Consider the following 19331-nt stretch of genomic DNA (forward strand, 5'->3'; position numbering starts at 1 on the left):
CTGATATGCTTGTGGTTCTCTCGGTTCGGTGTACCACACGACATTACCACGGATCGGGGCAGACAGTTCGAGAGCCAGCTTTTTATGGAACGTTTGCGATTATGCGGCTGCAACCATTTTCGTACAACTAGTTATCATCCAGCTAGCAACGGGATGGTGAAGTGGTTTCACCGCACTCTCAAAACTGCTCTAAGGTGTAGTACGTCTGACTGGCCCAAAGCACTGCCTCTGGTCCTCCTCGGATTACGAACAATCGTGAAAGAAGATTTATAGTGCTAGCCCGCACAGTTAGTTTATGGCGACGTGTTGATAGTCCCAGCGGAATTAATCCCGCCATAATCCTCTCTATTGGCCACTACAGAGCTTTACACGCAGTTTGCACAACAACTTAGCAGCAAAATGCAAAAATTCCAGCCTACCAGCCCTGTCAGGCATGGGGAACGAAAGGTGTTTTTGCATAAAGACTTGATGCAAACATCTCATGTGTGGCTCAGAGACGATGCAGTGCGCCCACCAATCGTTTCTCCATACTGTGGTCCTATTGAGTGTTAGAGAGAAGTGAACAATGGTTCAGAATCGAGAAGAACGGCAATCAAGAAACAGTGTCCATTGAGCGCCTCAAACCCGCGTACATCGACGCGGACACTCCTAGCATTCAACCCATGGTCTCAAGTTCACCCGACGAGGAACCCATCATAGTGATGCCAGAGAACATGGACGAAAACCCAGAAACACACACAGAGGAACAGGAAGAACAGGATCGGGTTCCAACAGTGGTTACAAGAGCAGGTAGACAAGTGAAGTGTAAATTCCCTGACATACCGGGAGCATCCAGTTTAAAAAAAAAAGGGGGGGGAGGCTGATGTGGCAACACTTTGACATTCTTTGCCACCTGAGTTTAGTGTGATCATATCGCTGACGTATTAAAGCATAATCTTTGCCGCTGTTGGCATAGTGACTTAGAGTTGTCTATGTTTATCTTTGTTTTTTCGAGTGTTAAAGTAATAAAAGTTATTCTGAACAACTGTGAGTTATTCTATCGTTCGGGCATACTAGAAAGACCCCACACCATCATGTTACTAAACTGTATTGTCAGGATTCGCGTGCAAACTACATGTGTATTAATGTTCCATTTTAGGAGCAGAAGATGGCTAGTGAATAGTAGACGAGAAGATCTTATAAAAAAGACCTGTTTACCTTTATAATAATGTTAAGTTTTTTTCGCTACGATTCGAAACAAACAATAATAAACTCGTGTGGAATGCAGCACCCACACTGTTTGACATCCCTAATAAGCCACCTCAACTGACGACAAAGAGGAAGCTGCCACAAAGATTCGACAATTCGTCTAAAGCTGTAAAACACTCCTATGACACAGAAGCAGCCAGTTCAACTCTCCATGCATCAGTGCCAGATTCATCTGAATCGTCAACAGAAACCTGCTTTGACGACGAAGTGGTTAGGTTAAGTGCAGTTATTCATGTCTTGCAAAAGTGTGTGAAGTGTAAAAATATGCAGATCGCTAGTCTGCGTGAAAAACTATTACGGGACGAGAAAATGCCCATCATTTTAAGTACAGGCAGCAACAGAAAGTGTATCAGAGGAATCAAGAGAGTAAGGACAACCAAATTTTGAAGACCATAGGATCCCAATATTACAAAAAAAATGCACTCAACTTGTTGTTAAGCCAGATTAGCATGCCGTTGAGTGAGAAACGCGCTGCAAGATGGAAAGACGCATATAAGCTGTCTGCTCTAAATCTATTATATTACAGCACTCATGCATAGAGGTTTTGTCAGAATGTTTTATGTTTCCATCAGAGTGTACATTGCAGAGGTATGGGGAAGGCATATAAATAAAATATGGAATAAGTGGCAATATATTCCACCTTTAAAGCAGAAGGTACAGCATTTCACCGATATTGATAAACTAGTGACTGTGTCATTGGGTGAAATGTCTCTAACACCAAATTTAGCATATGACAGTACTTCTGGCAGTCTTATTGGCTTCGAGCACTTAGTGTTTACACGCAGAGCATATTTTCCCCATTATTTACCAGTTGCTTGTCCCACTTGGAATAATATAAAGATGAAGGTCGTATTTGTGGCAACAGGCGACGACGACGAAAACACCGTAGACTTACAGAACGACAAATGGGTCGTCGGCGCCTTTTGGATGTAGAGGTACATGTTCGTGCTTCTTACCTGTGAATCTATGTGTTTATATTCCTTTGATATGAACGTGGTAAACTGCAGTTCTATTCAACATCAAAAGCGTTTCTTCACGAATGTGTTGTATCTTTCCACTGAATTCATGATTTCTGAAACTGTCTTATAATCATATACCATCCCCTCAGTGTGACTGCGGAGAAAATTAGACCATCAGCCACATTGTTGAAGAGTGTTCCAGAAGAGCCTATAATGGGAGCCCCAACTACTTCCTGCTTGCAACTCGAGAGTCAGATTATATTAATAGACTTGATGTTTATTTGTAATCCTTAAACTTTGTTATATTAGTGATGTCTGTTTGCAGTTATTAACATTTGTTATATTAGTGATTTCTCTGTTTCTTTCTTATGTGTCTGTATTTCCATACGATAAATAATAATAATAACTGAATTCATGATTTTTATCCCTTCTTGCGCTTATTTTAGAATCATTTGTAGAAGCGTCTATGTTTTCTGATATTACACAAACTCTTGGAGGCAAAAAAATAATTAAAATATTTAGTAAATCACATAGGAAAGGAATGTAAAGCATACGTTATGCTTAAGCCGCATCTGATGTTCTCCTTTCTCGCTGGTTGGAACGCTTGTGTCGTTCCAGATGTCAAACGGTAACAAATTTTACAGCAGTGAGTGTCGCGACTGTTATGTTAGACTGTGCTTGAAACCAACATCTAAGACACGTGACTCAGGGCAGAAAGTCGAGTTCCTATCATTACATGCTGTGTGAAGTGGAGCTGACAGTTAAAGGTTTTCCTATATATAGCTGTAATCAAACATTGATTTTTACAATTCAACAAACTGTAGTAGTTCTGTTGCACATGTAATAGCGCAGTTAACCTAGTATCTCCAAAATTCCTGATGATAAAGCAATGGTTATCGTTTTTTTACATGCGATCAAGTTGAAGCGTATTGACAGGTCTTTTAACCAGCAACAGAATGACTGTTCTTTAGTGAACACTTTTTTTTTACTGTGAATTCTTGTAGTTCACCGCTTCCACAAGAGCGGAAGACGCAACAACAATTTCGCACACAGCTTTAGTTTTCTAACGACTCCACAAGAATATGTATGAAATGTTTTAGTATCATTTTGTAAGCAATCTAATTTGTTTATTGCATAATGTCAGGAAATTTACACAAAATAAACGCACATATTTTCTGACTTTTGCCTAGTACAATATAGATACAGAAACGATATCAGGAAACAAAGTGTCATATATTACAAAACGTTGATTATAATTGTGTAGTGAGCTAGATATTAACAATACATCATCTCAAAATCTTAAGTCATTCATCGAGTTTTACGTCCAAGAACCAAGATCCAGCTTAACTTTCAACTTATGGAAATACCTCTGCAAAGATTTTGAAATAGTTCCCTTTCACAACTGAGATTTTCATCCGTTTGTGAAGTGTGTAGGGTCAAAAGAAGTCTTCTCTGGCATATATGAAGGTCATGAATTATGCTGCTAAAATTTGAACTGTAATGAAATTACACTGTAGGTGGAGAATCCTAATGGATGTGTAATGAGTCAAGATCTACTGTAACAACAAGCAAATTGTAAACAATCTGTATCAATATTAATGTACCTATCTCTATACTGTGTAGTTACATTTGTACCTACAGCAGATAATTAATTACAGTAAAAAGAAAGTTGCAACTTTGAAAAAAGTTGCTGCATCCACAGTTACACTAAATAATCGCTGTTTTCCTCCTACTGGTTGCTTAATACTAATTTCATTACACTTGACTTTCTCAAACAAAATAGTTACTTACATCTCCAAAAACTGAATCTTGCTTGCAGTGCGTATAGCTTTACAACACATATTCATATTACCAAGTAACCAAAAGAACTTTTTAATTATTGAATATAGATTGTCAAGTAAAAAAAATAGTGATGAATTTAGGTATAGTTTTCTTTTGAATTATCAGCAATTCCCAATTTCTTGCTTTGTGTTAGTTGGGAGTTTGCTGAATGCCATTTCTTTGCAGCAGAATCCATTAGTCCTCTCTGAACACTGGGTAAGAATGGAAAGTACACATGAAAATGATTTTGATTACCTTGTGTTGTGTTAAGTACATCACTGTTCATCTGAAACTTGTATTTGATGTCAGCAAGAGAAACCATTGAGGAGTATAAGTATTGGGGACTAAAAGCTCCAAGAGTGTTAAAAAGCAATTTGCACATTATGTGACTATATGCTTTACACAATAATCTTGCTGTACACTTCTGTTTACTACACACACCCAAACACTTTATTTACTCAAAGTCGCCTGCCAAAGAGGATTCATTTACAGCAGAGTGAAAATACACCAACTCCAGTGCCCAACAGCTCGTCTGCCCGCCCCTCCCCCAAAGAAAAACATCATTTACATGGATAATACTGTACCCACTACACACTTTATACATACATTAAGGAAGCTTGATACCATTGTGTTTGCCTTAATATTATTGTATATTTCTCATAAATGAACTGCTCTCTTCGAAGAATAAGGTAAACAGCATCTTTTATCAGGATCATTAACAGTTTCATAAATTCTTTAGAATCTGCAATAGGCTGTATTATATGTGTTTAGGTTCCAGCGTTTTGTAGTAAAGTGACAGGGGGGAGGGAATACATTTCTGATTACAACATTTTCACACCCTGCCCTGGCACAAAAAAGTTGAACAGAATCCCAAAATCAGCAGTTAACACAAAAGAAAAATGAAAGTACTGACGGTAATAATACAAGCACCTAATTTATAATAGAAAAACAGCCTTACAATCAACTATCAGCAACAGAATTTAAGAAAAATACAGAGAAGGTTTAGAGAGTGGAACTCAAATTCATTAATTTATTTCACAGAATAAAAAAACACAAAAACTACAGTTCATCATTAGGTGAGTTGACTTCTGCAGCTCTAGGTTGTGTTAGTCTATTGGTCAGTTTTAAAATAAGCGTTCTGGGAGGCAGCCCAACAGCTAACACAAAGAGTATGAATCGGCATGAAATTTAAGTAATGAGAGATAATTACTACTTAGAGTACTAGAATTAAAGCATGGATTCTTGTTGAAACTAAATTGGTGCCATGAGCAATCTCCCTCATAGCATAAGACAAATACAATGCAATGTACAAATACTCTAGTCACAATAATGTATATGGGATAATTTTTCTTACTCTGTCCATGGAGATTTTTGGAATGTCTGACTTTGCAGCACACTTGATGCTTAACGAAATGTCAATTGTTCGATTATTACACACACATTATATATATATATATATATATATATATATATATATATATATATATATATATATATATATATATATATATTAGGTTGCACTGATATCATTAATTTACCTCTAATTTTCTGTGGTTGATGATCATATAGACCATCCACTAAATCTTGATGATTAGCATATATGTATTTTATGATGTCTTGCAGAGGATGGAAGAAATTACTGCACGTTCTCATGATTGCAGGCAAAAGTATTGGAATACTCTGCTGTAATAAAAATATTCTTGTGGCTATGATGATTTTTAATACATATATTTTCTTGCATTTTTATACTTGCATAGTATTTACTACACACATTGTTGGCACACAAGTAAAAATTGCTTGTCCTTTTTATGTGAGATCTCAACTGAGATTGAAACAAAAGTTATTAAAAAACTCAATATTCTCTGGACATTGTCCTTCTCTTACAGAGATAATTTTAAAAGCCTATCTTTGCCAGCTTCTGCTGCATTGTACAAATTTCTTGTTACTAATGAGGAAAAGAAAACATTCATACAAATTAATAATGAGAAAAAATAAAAAGATATGATATTGGGAGCTAGCTGTTTAGGTATTACTGAAGTTGCCACCACATGTGTATGCAATTTTTTTTTTTTCAAATCAATCACAAAGTCGCCAAGACTATTTTTGTGTTGACACTTCTAAGAAGAGCATGGTGAAGCTTCTTGCTGTGGAGTCTCACTTCACCATGTAGCCTTATTTTACAATACTGAAGGAGTACAGCTTTTTTCCAGTTGATTGATGTGATTATCAAGGGCAGCATTGTATGAAAAATGTTCATTCAGCGGAAGAAAAATCTGATTCCTTGGGCTGTCCTGCAATACTGAGGCCACCAATTTTTTAAGAGAGTATTCCACATTAAAAATGGACATTTGTCTAATACTTTCTGGCTAATTTTGCCATTTGACATTGCCCTCACAGTATGTATTTTCTTTAATGTCGTTTGTTGTTAGCAATATTAGCTTATTCCCAAGAGTTAGCAGCTTTCACTCAGTTAATACTAGGCAGAAATCAAATCTGCATGTGGAATGCACTTCCTTGACTCTTGTGCAGAAAGGAGTGCAATATTCTGCTGCATCCATTTTCAATAAGCTACCACAAGAACTCAAAAATCTTAGCAGTAGCCCAAACACTTTTAAGTCTAAACTGAAGAGTTTCCTCATGGCTCACTCCTTCTATTCTGTCGAGGAGCTCCTGGAAGAGATAAAAAATTAAGCAAATTCCAGTGTTACATTCTTGATTTTCTTTATTTAAACTAACGACTTGTTTCATTTTATGTGTTTCTACAATCGTGTTATAATTTCATGTATTGACTCGTTCCATGACCATGGAGACTTCTCCTAAATGTGGTCCCACGGAACAATAAATAAATAAATAAATAAAATAAAAATAAATATAGTAGATAAGCACTTCTGTTTCTTCTGCTCAGGATACCGGTAGTATGAAATTTGCCAAATGTGACACTCCAGTTTTTTGTTCAGTTTCCTAGCCAAATATAAAGTGTAAGAAACTTGTTGAGGTATGTAATCATACTCGTTATTTATTACAGGGACAGAGCAGTTGCCAATAACAGGTTTACCAGTCTGAATGTGTACCAAAAATCTCTAGAAAGCAGCTTCAGACTGCTGGATTGATAATCTGCTCCTCCACAACTTACCACAACATTAAACGAACACTTCCATCAGGTCTTGAATGAGTTTGTATGCCAGTACAAAACTCCTTTGTGGTGCAGATCTGCCTCTGACAGCGTCATAAACAACTAAAGTTGAATGTGGAGTCTTCATGATACCTATGAAATCTGTTCTTGTTGAGTGAACCAGTTAAGCTTCTTCAGGAGATTATTTTAATGCAAAGTAGCAATCTTTTACTTGTTTTACACACTGGCATCACTAAGTGGCAAAAGTCATAAAATATAAACGCTTATTTCGAATAAAACCGGACCTTTCTTATAAAAGCACAACAAAACACTTCACACATTTTGTTGAGGAATCGTCAGAAAAGTAATTTTGCCTGCCAAACTGATATTTTGTGTTCCACTCCTGTGTAAATGGTGGACTAAAAGACTAACAGTGCAACAAAAACGAGTATTCGCTGAAGTACTGTACTTTTGTTGCTTGAATTACTAATTGATACATAGCCAACACAGATTCAGAAAATATCGTTCTTGTGCAACACAGCTAGCTCTTTATTCCCATAAAGTAATGAGTGCTGTCGAAGAGGGATCTCAGATCGATTCCATATTCCTAGATTTCCAGAAGGCTTGTGATTCCGTTCCTCACAAGCGACTATTAATCATATTGTGTGCATATAGAGTATCGTCTCAGTTGTGTGACTGGATTCGTGATTTCCTCTCAGAGAGATCACAGTTTGTAGTGACAGACAGTAAATCATCGAGTAGAACAGAAGTGATATCTGGTGTTCCGTAAGGTAGTGTCATAGGCCCACTGCTGATCCTGATTTACATAAATGATCTAGAATGAGATTTTCACTCTGCAGCGGAGTGTGCGCTGATATGAAACTTCCTGGCAGATTAAAACTGTGTGCCCGACCGAGACTCGAACTCGGGACCTTTGCCTTTCGCGGGCAAGTGCTCTGCCAGGAAGTTTCATAAATGATCTAGGTGATCATCTGAGCAGCCCCCTTAGATTGTTTGCAGATGATGCTGTAATTTACTGTCTAGTAAAATCATCAGACGATCAATTCCAATTACAAAACGATCTAGAGATAATTTCTGTATGGTGCGAAAAATGGCAATTAGCACTAAACAAAGAAAAATGCAAGGTCATCCAAATGGGTACTAAGAAATCCGATAAATTTTCGGTATACGATAAATCTCAAAAATATAAGGGCTGTCAATTCGAATCTAGAAATTACAATTACGATCAACTTAAACTGGAAAGACCGCATAGACAATATTGTGTGGAAGGCGAAACAAAGACTGCACTTAGAAGATGCAACAAACCCACTAAAGAGACAGCCTACATTATACTTGTCCTTCATCTGCTGGAATATTGCTGTGCAATGTGGGATCCTTACCAGGTAGGATTGACGGAGGACATCGAAAAAGTACAAAGAAGGGCTCCCGTTTCGTGTTATCGCGCAATAGGGGTGAGAGTGTCACTGATATGATACGCGAGTTGGGGTGGCAGTCACTGCAACAAAGGCGGTTTTCTTTTCGGCGAGATCTATTTACGAAATTTCAATCACCAGTTTTCTCTTCCGAATGCGAAAATATTTTCTTGAGCCCCACCTACATAGGGAGAAATGATCATCATAATAAAATAAGAGAAATCAGAGCTCGAATGGAAAGATTTAGGCGTTCCTTTTTCCCACGCCCCACTCGAGAGTGTAATGGTAGAGAAGTAGTATGAAAATGGTTCGATGAACCCTCTGCCAGGTACTTAAGTGTGAATTGCAGAGTAACCATGTAGATGTAGATGTAAACAGAATTCTCGCTACGTTTCACCTTCCCGCATTTAAAAGCGATTACCATTGCATTAACATTAGGAATTTCGGTGAAGTCACGTTAACTGCACTACTACATGTGTCACAGCAATAATACAAATTGTTTTCTTGATGAAATCAATTCTTATGTTCAGCCATAAATGAGCAAAACTATAGCTGTCAGCTCCATTCCACACAGTGCATAATAACAGACACTCGGCGTGCTGCCCCCAGTCACGTGACTTATATATTGCTTTCAGGGTAATGACGTCACGCGCAGTCTATGTTAACGATGACCTGTGATAGAGCTCCTATAAACCAGGAGCCCTCGCCTGTGATAGGAAGCGGCTCGCAGGCCCGAGGAATCATGATGTCATATCATGACATTGTTGTCGATTTTGTCAACGGAGTTGCTTACGGGTCTAGTCACCAGGCAGCTCTGTGATGATTTCAGCCTTTCTAATGACGTCATGAAGCGATTCCTCGGGGCCCGTGAGACACACATCCTGTGATATACTTGATCACTGACATCACCTTTGACTGAAACCAGATTTCGGTGTCTGAAACAAAACCCCTTCTAGATATTATTTGCTGAAGACAAAGGAGGTCGTTTTTTCTGAATTATGAGGTGCGACAAGAAAGTAATGAGACTGATGTGAAGAAAATGTTACTTACCGTTTTAGTCTAGTTTAGTGTTGTCTCCTGCAAAGTAGTTCCCTTCTGATTGCATACACTTTTTCCAGCGCTTCTGCCATTGATGGTAACATTTCTGGAACTCATCTTCTGTAACATCCTCCAAGACCATCGTCACAGCTTTTTGGACATCTTGTGTTGTTTGGAAATGGTGTCCCTTGACCGCTGTTTTGACTCTTGGAAATAGAAAAAAGTCGCACAGAGCGATATCTTGTGAATAAGGTGGTTGTACTAAAATTTGTTTTGAGGTTAAAAATGGCTGTATGGGATGGCGCTTTATCATGATGCAATGTTGGCAGGGACACAAAGAAGTGTTTTACAAAGTCTTTCTAAAATTTCTTTGTAGTAATATTGGTTAACTGTTTGTCCAGGAGGCACCCACTCCGTATGAACAATTCCCTTGGAATCAAAGAAGCACACAAGCAGGCATTTCACTTTTGACTTTGACATGCGAGCTTTTTTTGGTCTGGGTGATTCCTTTGAGCACCATTGCGAACTTTGGCGTTTTGTCTCTGGATCGTACAGAAAAACCAACTTTCATTACCAGTGATAACACAGCTCAACAACTCTGGATTGATTTCCGTTTGCTCTAACAGATCGGCTGCCACATTTTTCCGTGTTTCTCGCTGTTGTGGTGTGAGAGTTTTGGGGACCATTTTTGCACAAATTTTTCTCATACCAAGATCTTCAGTTATTATTAGACGAACCGTTTCTCGATTGATGTTCAGTTCTTGTGCAATCATTTTCACGGATAATCTTCGATCAGATCGTACGAGATAACGCACCCTGGCCAAGTTGACATCCGTCCGTGAGGTTGATGGTCGTCCACTGCAGTCATCTTCAACATTCGTTCTGCCTTCACTAAACATTTTATGCCAACGAAAAACTTGAGCTCTTGACATAACCTCCTCTCCAAAAGCCTTCTGAAGCTTACCATAAGTTGTCGTCGCGTTTTCACCCAATTTAACGCAAAAAGAAATGGTATACCGTTGTGCGATATTATGCGGTACCATTTCCGTGACAAGAGACACAAACATGTGTTAACTTATTACAGCACAACTCACGACTGAGCAGTTGCATCGATGTGCCACTTGGACTAGAAGCACCTTGCAGACCAAGGTCAAAGATATTGTGCCTATGCAAGCCTGCAGGGTTGCCACATCTTGGAAAGAAAATCAGTCTCATTACTTTATTGTCGCACCTCGTACATATGTTATATAAAACTACTTTCATGTGAGGGTATATGTAGGCCTAGAATAAAGAATCATTATTTTTATTCACCATTGATCATTGTGCAATGAAATAGTCTTCGACATTGTTGTACAACACAGGATGTATAAATACATACAGATATATAGTAGTAAAATAATGTCAATTAACTGTAGTATACATATTAAGTACCATGATAATAATATATGCTACAGGACGACTCCTAAGAGCTAGTGTTCATCAGTTATAATACGATGTAGAGTGGTACAAATGCTGTGCAATAATAATTGGATGGCATATATAGGTCATAATTATACAAAATACAGAAGCATAATTAAACAAAGGATAAACATACCACATAATGATACATTAGACTACAAGAAAATCTGTTATGTGCTAATAACCTGGTAAAATGGGTGATCTGATAGCCAGCTGTACCATGTAATATTAAAAATTTTTAGCTCCATAGACCAAACATAGATTCGTAATTTGTTGAAAATTTTGAGTAGGGTCACTTTGAGAGAATTTCCTGTTCTTGCTAACCTGTGACTTAGTATATCTAAATTAGCCTTAGCTCTGGTGATGTCTTCATGAGTTTCTCCTCTAGCAGAAAATTCTGAAATATTACTTTTAACATAGAGCACAGACACATAGAAGTCTAAATTTATAAGTGTGAGTATCCTGAGCCTGGAAAAAGAGGACGACAATGTTCCATGTGTCCTGTTTTACACATTATATGTAGGACCTTTTCTGTACTTTTAAAATATTCTTGATGCAGGGGGAGTATCCCTATACAATCAGACCATACCATATATATGACTTGAATATTCCAAAGTATGTCACCCTCAGGTAATCCAAGTTCAGTAGATCCCTTAGCTTCAAAATGAGGTAAGACATCAAAGATATTTTTTGACATATGACGTTGACATGTTTCTCCCAGTGGAGTCCAGAGTCAATGTAAATGCCTAAGTGTCTTACTGACGTATTTTCTATTTCATTAGACATTCCCATTAGGAATTGTTGGGTTTTATTGGGATTACACAGGGGTTTATTAGCTGCAAACCAGTCCAAGGCAGTATCAAGAGTTTCTTTTGTTACTCTGATCAGATTTGAGATTCTCTGATGTGAGGTAAGTAGTGTTGTATCATCTGCATAGCTTCTGACAGAATGAGCTATGTTGTAGGGCAAATCATTGATTGCTGCAATAAAGAAGAAGGGCCCAAGAATAGATCCTTGTGGAACACCTATGCTTATTTCCATTAAAGATTAGATTACGTTTCTGACTGAGACAAATTGTTTTCTGTTGCTTAAATAAAAATGCATCACAGCTAATGTGCTCCCACACATCCTGTAAAGCTCTAGCTTCCTTATTTGTGTGTCAACAGGAATGCAATTGAATGCTTTGCTGTGATCATATGATAGCAGTGATACCACGTTTTCTCTTCAAGAGCTGTTAAAATCTGGTACACAATTTCCAAAACAACTGCTGTTGTTTTCACCCCCTTGCAAAGACCAAACTGATGGGTACATAGGACATAGAATTTTTCAAAGTAGCTGCTTATTTTAGTGGGTAGCAGTGCCTCAAATGTCTTTGAAAATATTGTCACAATTGAGACTGCTCTGTAGTTTTGCAGAAGTTGTTTATCCCCTATTTTAAAAACTGGTATAACTTTTGATACCTTGACTGATTCCAGAAATACTCCAAATTCTACATATTTATGAAAAATAAAAGTGATGGTATAGATACTGAGTGTATTGTCTTTTTAACGACGTAATTTGACAGCCAGTGGCAGTCCTCACTTATCAGAAACAAACATCGTCCAAAGAGGCCTTGAAGTCCCAACAGTACTGACCGGTCATCCTTAGCCCTTAGGTGTCACTGGATGCAGATAAGGAGGCGCACATGGTCAACACACCGCTCTTCTGGACGTTGTCAGTTTTCGTGACCGGTGCCGCCACTTCTCAATCAAGTAACTCCTCAATTGGCCTCACGAGGACTGAGTGCACCCACTTGCCAACAGCACTAGGCAGACCCTGGCAATTACCTATCCAAGTGCCAGCCAAGCCTGACAGTGTTAAACTTCGGTGATCTGACAGGAACTGGTGTTACCACTGCAGCAAGGCCATTGGAAATGCAAATTTACAGAATTTGAAAATTTGGAAACAGCTTCTACAGTGGAACTTCCTGGCAGATTAAAACTGTGTGCCGGACCGAGACTCGAACTCGGGACCTTTGCCTTTCGCGGGCAAGTGCTCTACCAACTGAGCTACCGAAGAACGACTCACGCCCCATCCTCACAGCCTTACTTCTGCCAGTACCTCGTCTCCTACCTTCCAAACTTAACAGAAGCTCTCCTGGGAACTTGCAGAACTAGCACTCCTGAAAGAAAGGATATTGCGGAGACATGGCTTAGCCACAGCCTGGGGGATGTTTCCAGAATGAGGTTTTCACTCTGCAGCGGAGTGTGCGCTGATATGAAACTTCCTGGCAGATTAAAACTGTGTGCCGGACCGAGACTCGATCTTGGGACCTTTGCCTTTCGCGTGAGTCGTGCTTGGGTAGCTCAGTTGGTAGAGCACTTGCCCGTGAAAGGCAAAGGTCCCGAGTTCGAGTCTCGGTCCAGCACACAGTTTTAATCTGCCAGGAAGTTTCATATCAGCGCACAGTCCGCTGCAGAGTGAAAATCTCATTCTGGAAACATCCCCCAGGCTGTGGCTAAGCCATGTCTCCGCAATATCCTTTCTTTCAAGAGTGCTAGTTCTGCAAGGTTCGCAGGAGAGCTTCTGTTAAGTTTGGAAGGTAGGAGACGAGGTACTGGCAGAAGTAAGGCTGTGAGGACGGGGCGTGAGTCGTGCTTGGGTAGCTCAGTTGGTAGAGCACTTGCCCGCGAAAGGCAAAGGTCCCGAGTTCGAGTCTCGGTTCGGCGCACAGTTTTAATCTGCCAGGAATTTTCATATCAGCGCACACTCCGCTGCAGAGTGGAAATCTCATTCTGGAAGCTTTTACAGTATTAGCAGATCTTATGTTACTCCACTGAAATACCTGGTCATTGGGCAGTGGGGCCCCAGTCAGATCCACTGCTGATGAACTTGTTGCTTTAATACTATTTTCTATTTCTTTAACTGAGTTTGAAAAGTTGTGATTTAATTTCTTGGGATCTAGCAGAGCTGCTTGTGTGTATTTTGATGTCTCCTCTATATTATTATTTGCCATGCTGCTATGCATTTATTAGGAAGCCTTTCTACATATTTTTCCACTGTCAGATTTTTGCTAAATAAGCTTAGCTTTATACAGTTTTTTGCATTTAAGATATGAGTTATAAATGTTCTTTCTCTCTGTCCTGTCGTTTGGGTACAGCCATGCTTCTGTATCTGGTATGATAGGATCATATTTCTCTGATTTCTCTGAGTTCTTTAGAAAATCATTTCAGCCTTTTATTTTTAAGTGCTGTTAGAGATCTAATTTTTTACCAAAGAACTAGAATTCCATAAATCTGTATATTTCGTAAAAAAGTTATCAAAGGCGATTTCAGTTCCCCTTTTCCCGACTGGCAATTATATATAGAGTCTCAATTTCCACTACCTAGTCTCCCAATAAACACTCTTATGTGCTCTTCCTTTTGCTCTTTTAATAGTGGCACTTTAGGTTCTTCAGTTTTGATTGGTTACCTCTTATACAGTGTGAGAAGTAACACCTCATGATCTGCCCATCCTTCTCCTGAAAGTCTGACTGTCAAGTTTTCCCTATGAATACTCACTATAATATTGTAGCACAGTTATTTGTACAATACAGGTCAACTGATCGTGGCATATTCAGAAATGTGCTTGTGACTTGTCACTGTGTTTGCCATTTCTATGTGAAAATCACCACCTATAGCAATTCTTGACTTATTCTTCAAGATTTTAACTGCTAACTCACATTTTCCAATAAACAAGTTCACATCTCCATCTGGAGACTTATGCAGACTAATTACAACTATACTATCACTTTCTAGCTTTACACAACCAAAATCCCCATCCACTTCTGAGTAATAATAGATAAATCAGGTCTTCTCTGACCATTCTTCCTCTGTCTTCTACACGATATGTCTTGGGGAACGAATATACACTCCTGGAAATTGAAATAAGAACACCGTGAATTCATTGTCCCAGGAAGGGGAAACTTTATTGACACATTCCTGGGGTCAGATACATCACATTATCACACTGACAGAACCACAGGCACATAGACACAGGCAACAGAGCATGCACAATGTCGGCACTAGTACAGTGTATATCCACCTTTCGCAGCAATGCAGGCTGCTATTCTCCCATGGAGACGATCGTAGAGATGCTGGATGTAGTCCTGTGGAACGGCTTGCCGTGCAATTTCCACCTGGCGCCTCAGTTGGACCAGCGTTCGTGCTGGACGTGCAGACCGCGTGAGACGACGCTTCATCCAGTCACAAACATGCTCAATGGGGGACAGATCCGGAGATCTTGCTGGCCAGGGTAGTTGACTTACACCTTCTAGAGCACGTTGGGTGGTACGGGATACATGCGGACGTGCATTGTCCTGTTGGAACAGCAAGTTCCCTTGCTGGTCTAGGAATGGTAGAACGATGGGTTCGATGACGGTTTGGATGTACCGTGCACTATTCAGTGTCCCCTCGACGATCACCAGTGGTGTACGGCCAGTGTAGGAGATCGCTCCCCACACCATGATGCCGGGTGTTGGCCCTGTGTGCCTCGGTCGTATGCAGTCCCGATTGTGGCGCTCACCTGCACGGCGCCAAACACGCATACGACCATCATTGGCACCAAGGCAGAAGCGACTCTCATCGCTGAAGACGACACGTCTCCATTCGTCCCTCCATTCACGCCTGTCGCGACACCACTGGAGGCAGGCTGCACGATGTTGGGGCGTGAGCGGAAGACGGCCTAACGGTGTGCGGGACCGTAGCCCAGCTTCATGGAGACGGTTGCGAATGGTCCTCGCCGATACCCCAGGAGCAACAGTGTCCCTAATTTGCTGGGAAGTGGCGGTGCGGTCCCCTACGGCACTGCGTAGGATCCTACGGTCTTGGCATGCATCCGTGTGTCGCTGCGGTCCGGTCCCAGGTCGACGGGCACGTGCACCTTCCGCCGACCACTGGCGACAACATCGACGTACTGTGGAGACCTCACGCCCCACGTGTTGAGCAATTCGGTGGTACGTCCACCCGGCCTCCCGCATGCCCACTATATGCCCTCACTCAAAGTCCGTCAACTGCACATACGGTTCACGTCCACGCTGTCGCGGCATGCTACCAGTGTTAAAGACTGCGATGGAGCTCCGTATGCCACGGCAAACTGCCTGACACTGACGGCGGCGGTGCACAAATGCTGCGCAGCTAGCGCCATTCAACGGCCAACACCGCGGTTCCTGGTGTGTCCGCTGTGCCGTGCGTGTGATCATTGCTTGTACAGCCCTCTCGCAGTGTCCGGAGCAAGTATGGTGGATCTGACATACCAGTGTCAATGTGTTCTTTTTTCCATTTCCAGGAGTGTATTTACTTGCTCTTGGGTTAACTAGTGCTCAGATACACATATAATATCGACATGCTGATTGTTACACAAGCGTTCTCATTCTAAAACCTTACTTCTAAGGCAATATACTTAAATTTGTAGAAAGGTGAGTAGTTTCCCTCTATCTCTATTCCTCTGGGAGCTATATTTAAACTTTATTTTTGAACACTATTTTGATGGTACTTGTCCAGTGAGTGCAGGGTGATACTTTGTTTTGTCAGGTTGGTCATAGAGGGAATAGTGGTCTGCAAATTTGTTGAAAGAGGTAAATAACTTAATGCATCTATATTTAAAATTATGGTAGCACGGCTGGGGCTTGGTAGTTCATGAAAAATCATCACTGCAACTACTCACATCCCTGCTTCTGGTAGATGAACTAGTGGCAGTACTACTCGTCCTCTTGGCCACTAATGTGGCTGTTCTGTGGGTCTGTTGCAGTGTTTTGAAGTGGTTACTGCCGTTGGTTCAGTACCATGTTCTGCATATGGTTCATACCACCCCAGTCCACTGGCTGTCTTTTGGGATTTACCTTTAATTGCTTCACTTATCAACTTTCCTAACATGCACTTTCCTTTACTATTTAAGTGAAGTCTACTGTATGAACACAGTCAAAGTACATAAAGAGGTCATCCTTGCCACATCGGTAGCATTTGTAGGGCTGTTTGCTTGCAGGGCAGATAGACACCTACTTTAACTGAATCAAATACTGACTTGAATCACTCACATTTATTACAATAATTTAAAACCTACCCCAACCACATCATAGCAGAGATAGTTGTGCCAAGTAGCTATAACTAAAGAATTTGTCTTAAATATATCACACACTAATTACATTTCATTGTCTATGACTGATAGGCCAATTGATGAGGTTGCTACAAATCCCATCCTCCCCCTTTTTTTAAGTTGGGAAATACAAGGGATATCAGTGAACAGGTGTCTCACAGCCCTTGCAGCTCTTGTAATCACCACTGGTTGCAGAGTAGATGGCATCTGTATCCACTGAAAGGGTTAAACAGAGGATGAAGTGCCCTCCAGATCTTCGGTGGCTGCCACCCTGTAAGGCAGAGAGGAGATATTGACTTGTGGCAATTAGGCCATCATGTCCTCTTCAGAGCAAACCAGTTCCATGCATTCAATGGAAACAGTGTAGTCTTACCATCCTACTCTGTTTTGAATATGGTGGCACCTCGTTGGAGAGCCTTGCAAGATCCTGTATATGGGGGTCACAAAGGTGGTCATATACCTCGTCCCTCAAGGCCAGTTCACACTGTCTCTCACGTCACATCTCATCATGTCACGTCATAACATTCTGCTGTGCATTTCAAATGTTAGCAACCACACTGATTGTACCATCATGTCACGGCACCATTAAGGTGTTGATAACTGACGTCATCCATCGATTGTTGATCATATGACCCCCAAGCTCATTTCCTGCTGATAGACAGCCACGCGCAGATCTTCATACTTAGTTTCATCATGGTTTCGTGATTGATATCAGTTGTTTGTTGTTTTTGTTATAAATTCTTTGGTTTCATTACTTCTTTTTTTAAATTTACAATTTTACAATACATGATGAAAGATTAATTGGAGCTATGAGGCAGTAGTCTGAATTGCACGACATGAGTGTACTAAACTTACTCTTTCCTACATCTATAAACTGGATTGTAATACACCAGTACTGATTTAAAATTTTGCAGTGAAATGTATTGCAGAATGACTGTAACTTGAAGTGAAAAGAGTATTGTGGATAAAATCAGATTGATTGGTAACTGGAATTTATTATTAAGTTGTCAAGCATTTGTAATGTTTCATAAAGAAAAGATCCGAAATCTTCAAAACCTGCAACACTGGCAAAATCTCTTTTGTGAAATGTGCATCAAGTAATGTACTAGAGTTGTTTGTTAAAATATTTGTTGGTGGCAGGCTTATTTATTGATAAGTAGCTGTCTGGATTGTCTGTTTAACAGTTTTGCAACCATCACTGGTCAGTATTTGTGTGGTTTCACTAGCTAAGCCCAATACAAATAAGGCACTTGAACTACTGAAAGCCAAATACAAGATGAATAAAAAAACTACAAATCTCGAAAGGAAAGGTTTGAGGGAGACGTGACAAATGGAAAAATTTTTCCCTGGTTTGGCAACTGGATTAACCTATAACATATCAGTTTTTCATAGGATGTGATGGCATTTCCTAACACTGTGTTCCTTTTAATAACTCTTGGTATAACTTGACGTAACAAATAAACAACCTGGTGCTTCGAGTTCCTAAAATACTTACAATATGCAGATTCCTCTTCCTCAAGCTCCCTGTATATTATGTGAAATTCCCTTTCTGTACCACATAATAACATTTTTCGGAACCACGCTCTTTTTTCGCGTTGTTTTGCACATCTGCCTTCCTTGTCTAATATACAAGTTATCTCTGCAAGCTGCAAACCATTTGAGTCCAATAAAAGTTATACTCGTATAAATGTGGCCCCGGAATCCACATATATAAACTGCCACATTGTGTATGGACAATTCATGTATAAAGAAGACTGAAAATCGTACTTCGAAAATCGCAATTCCCACGAAAAAACAGTTGAAGACAGCTATGCGAGTGTAGAACATGTGACCTGAACTGACTTGATGTGCCATAGCGTGATGGACGATGTGAATACACCTTGACGTGACGGTGCCATAACAGCCAGTGTGAAATGGCCTTAGCCAGACGTGTGTGGTCGTCAACAGGTCCTTGTGGACGACGATTGATTTATTTCCGCGTATTTTTGGTGATGTTGGTTGAATTTAAACCATTCTTCCCTGCAGATTTTTACTGAAGTCCATTGCGGCTTCTTCAGTAAGCAGAATTTTTTATTTGTCGGAAATGTGCTCGGTCGGAAATGTGCTCGGTCTGAAATGTGCTCCATATATCAATTGTACTGTGCAGCAGTC

General features: G+C 40.1%; 1 non-coding gene across 1 annotated transcript; it reads left to right on the forward strand.

Annotated features, from left to right (window-relative positions):
- Window positions 1-13402: 13402 nt before the first annotated feature.
- Window positions 13403-13477, forward strand: Trnas-uga. Its single transcript has one exon. It is a non-coding gene; the product is annotated as a tRNA-Ser (tRNA).
- Window positions 13478-19331: the final 5854 nt, after the last annotated feature.

This window comes from Schistocerca americana, chromosome 2 (genome assembly GCF_021461395.2).
Source record: "Schistocerca americana isolate TAMUIC-IGC-003095 chromosome 2, iqSchAmer2.1, whole genome shotgun sequence".
NCBI lineage: Eukaryota > Metazoa > Arthropoda > Insecta > Orthoptera > Acrididae > Schistocerca > Schistocerca americana.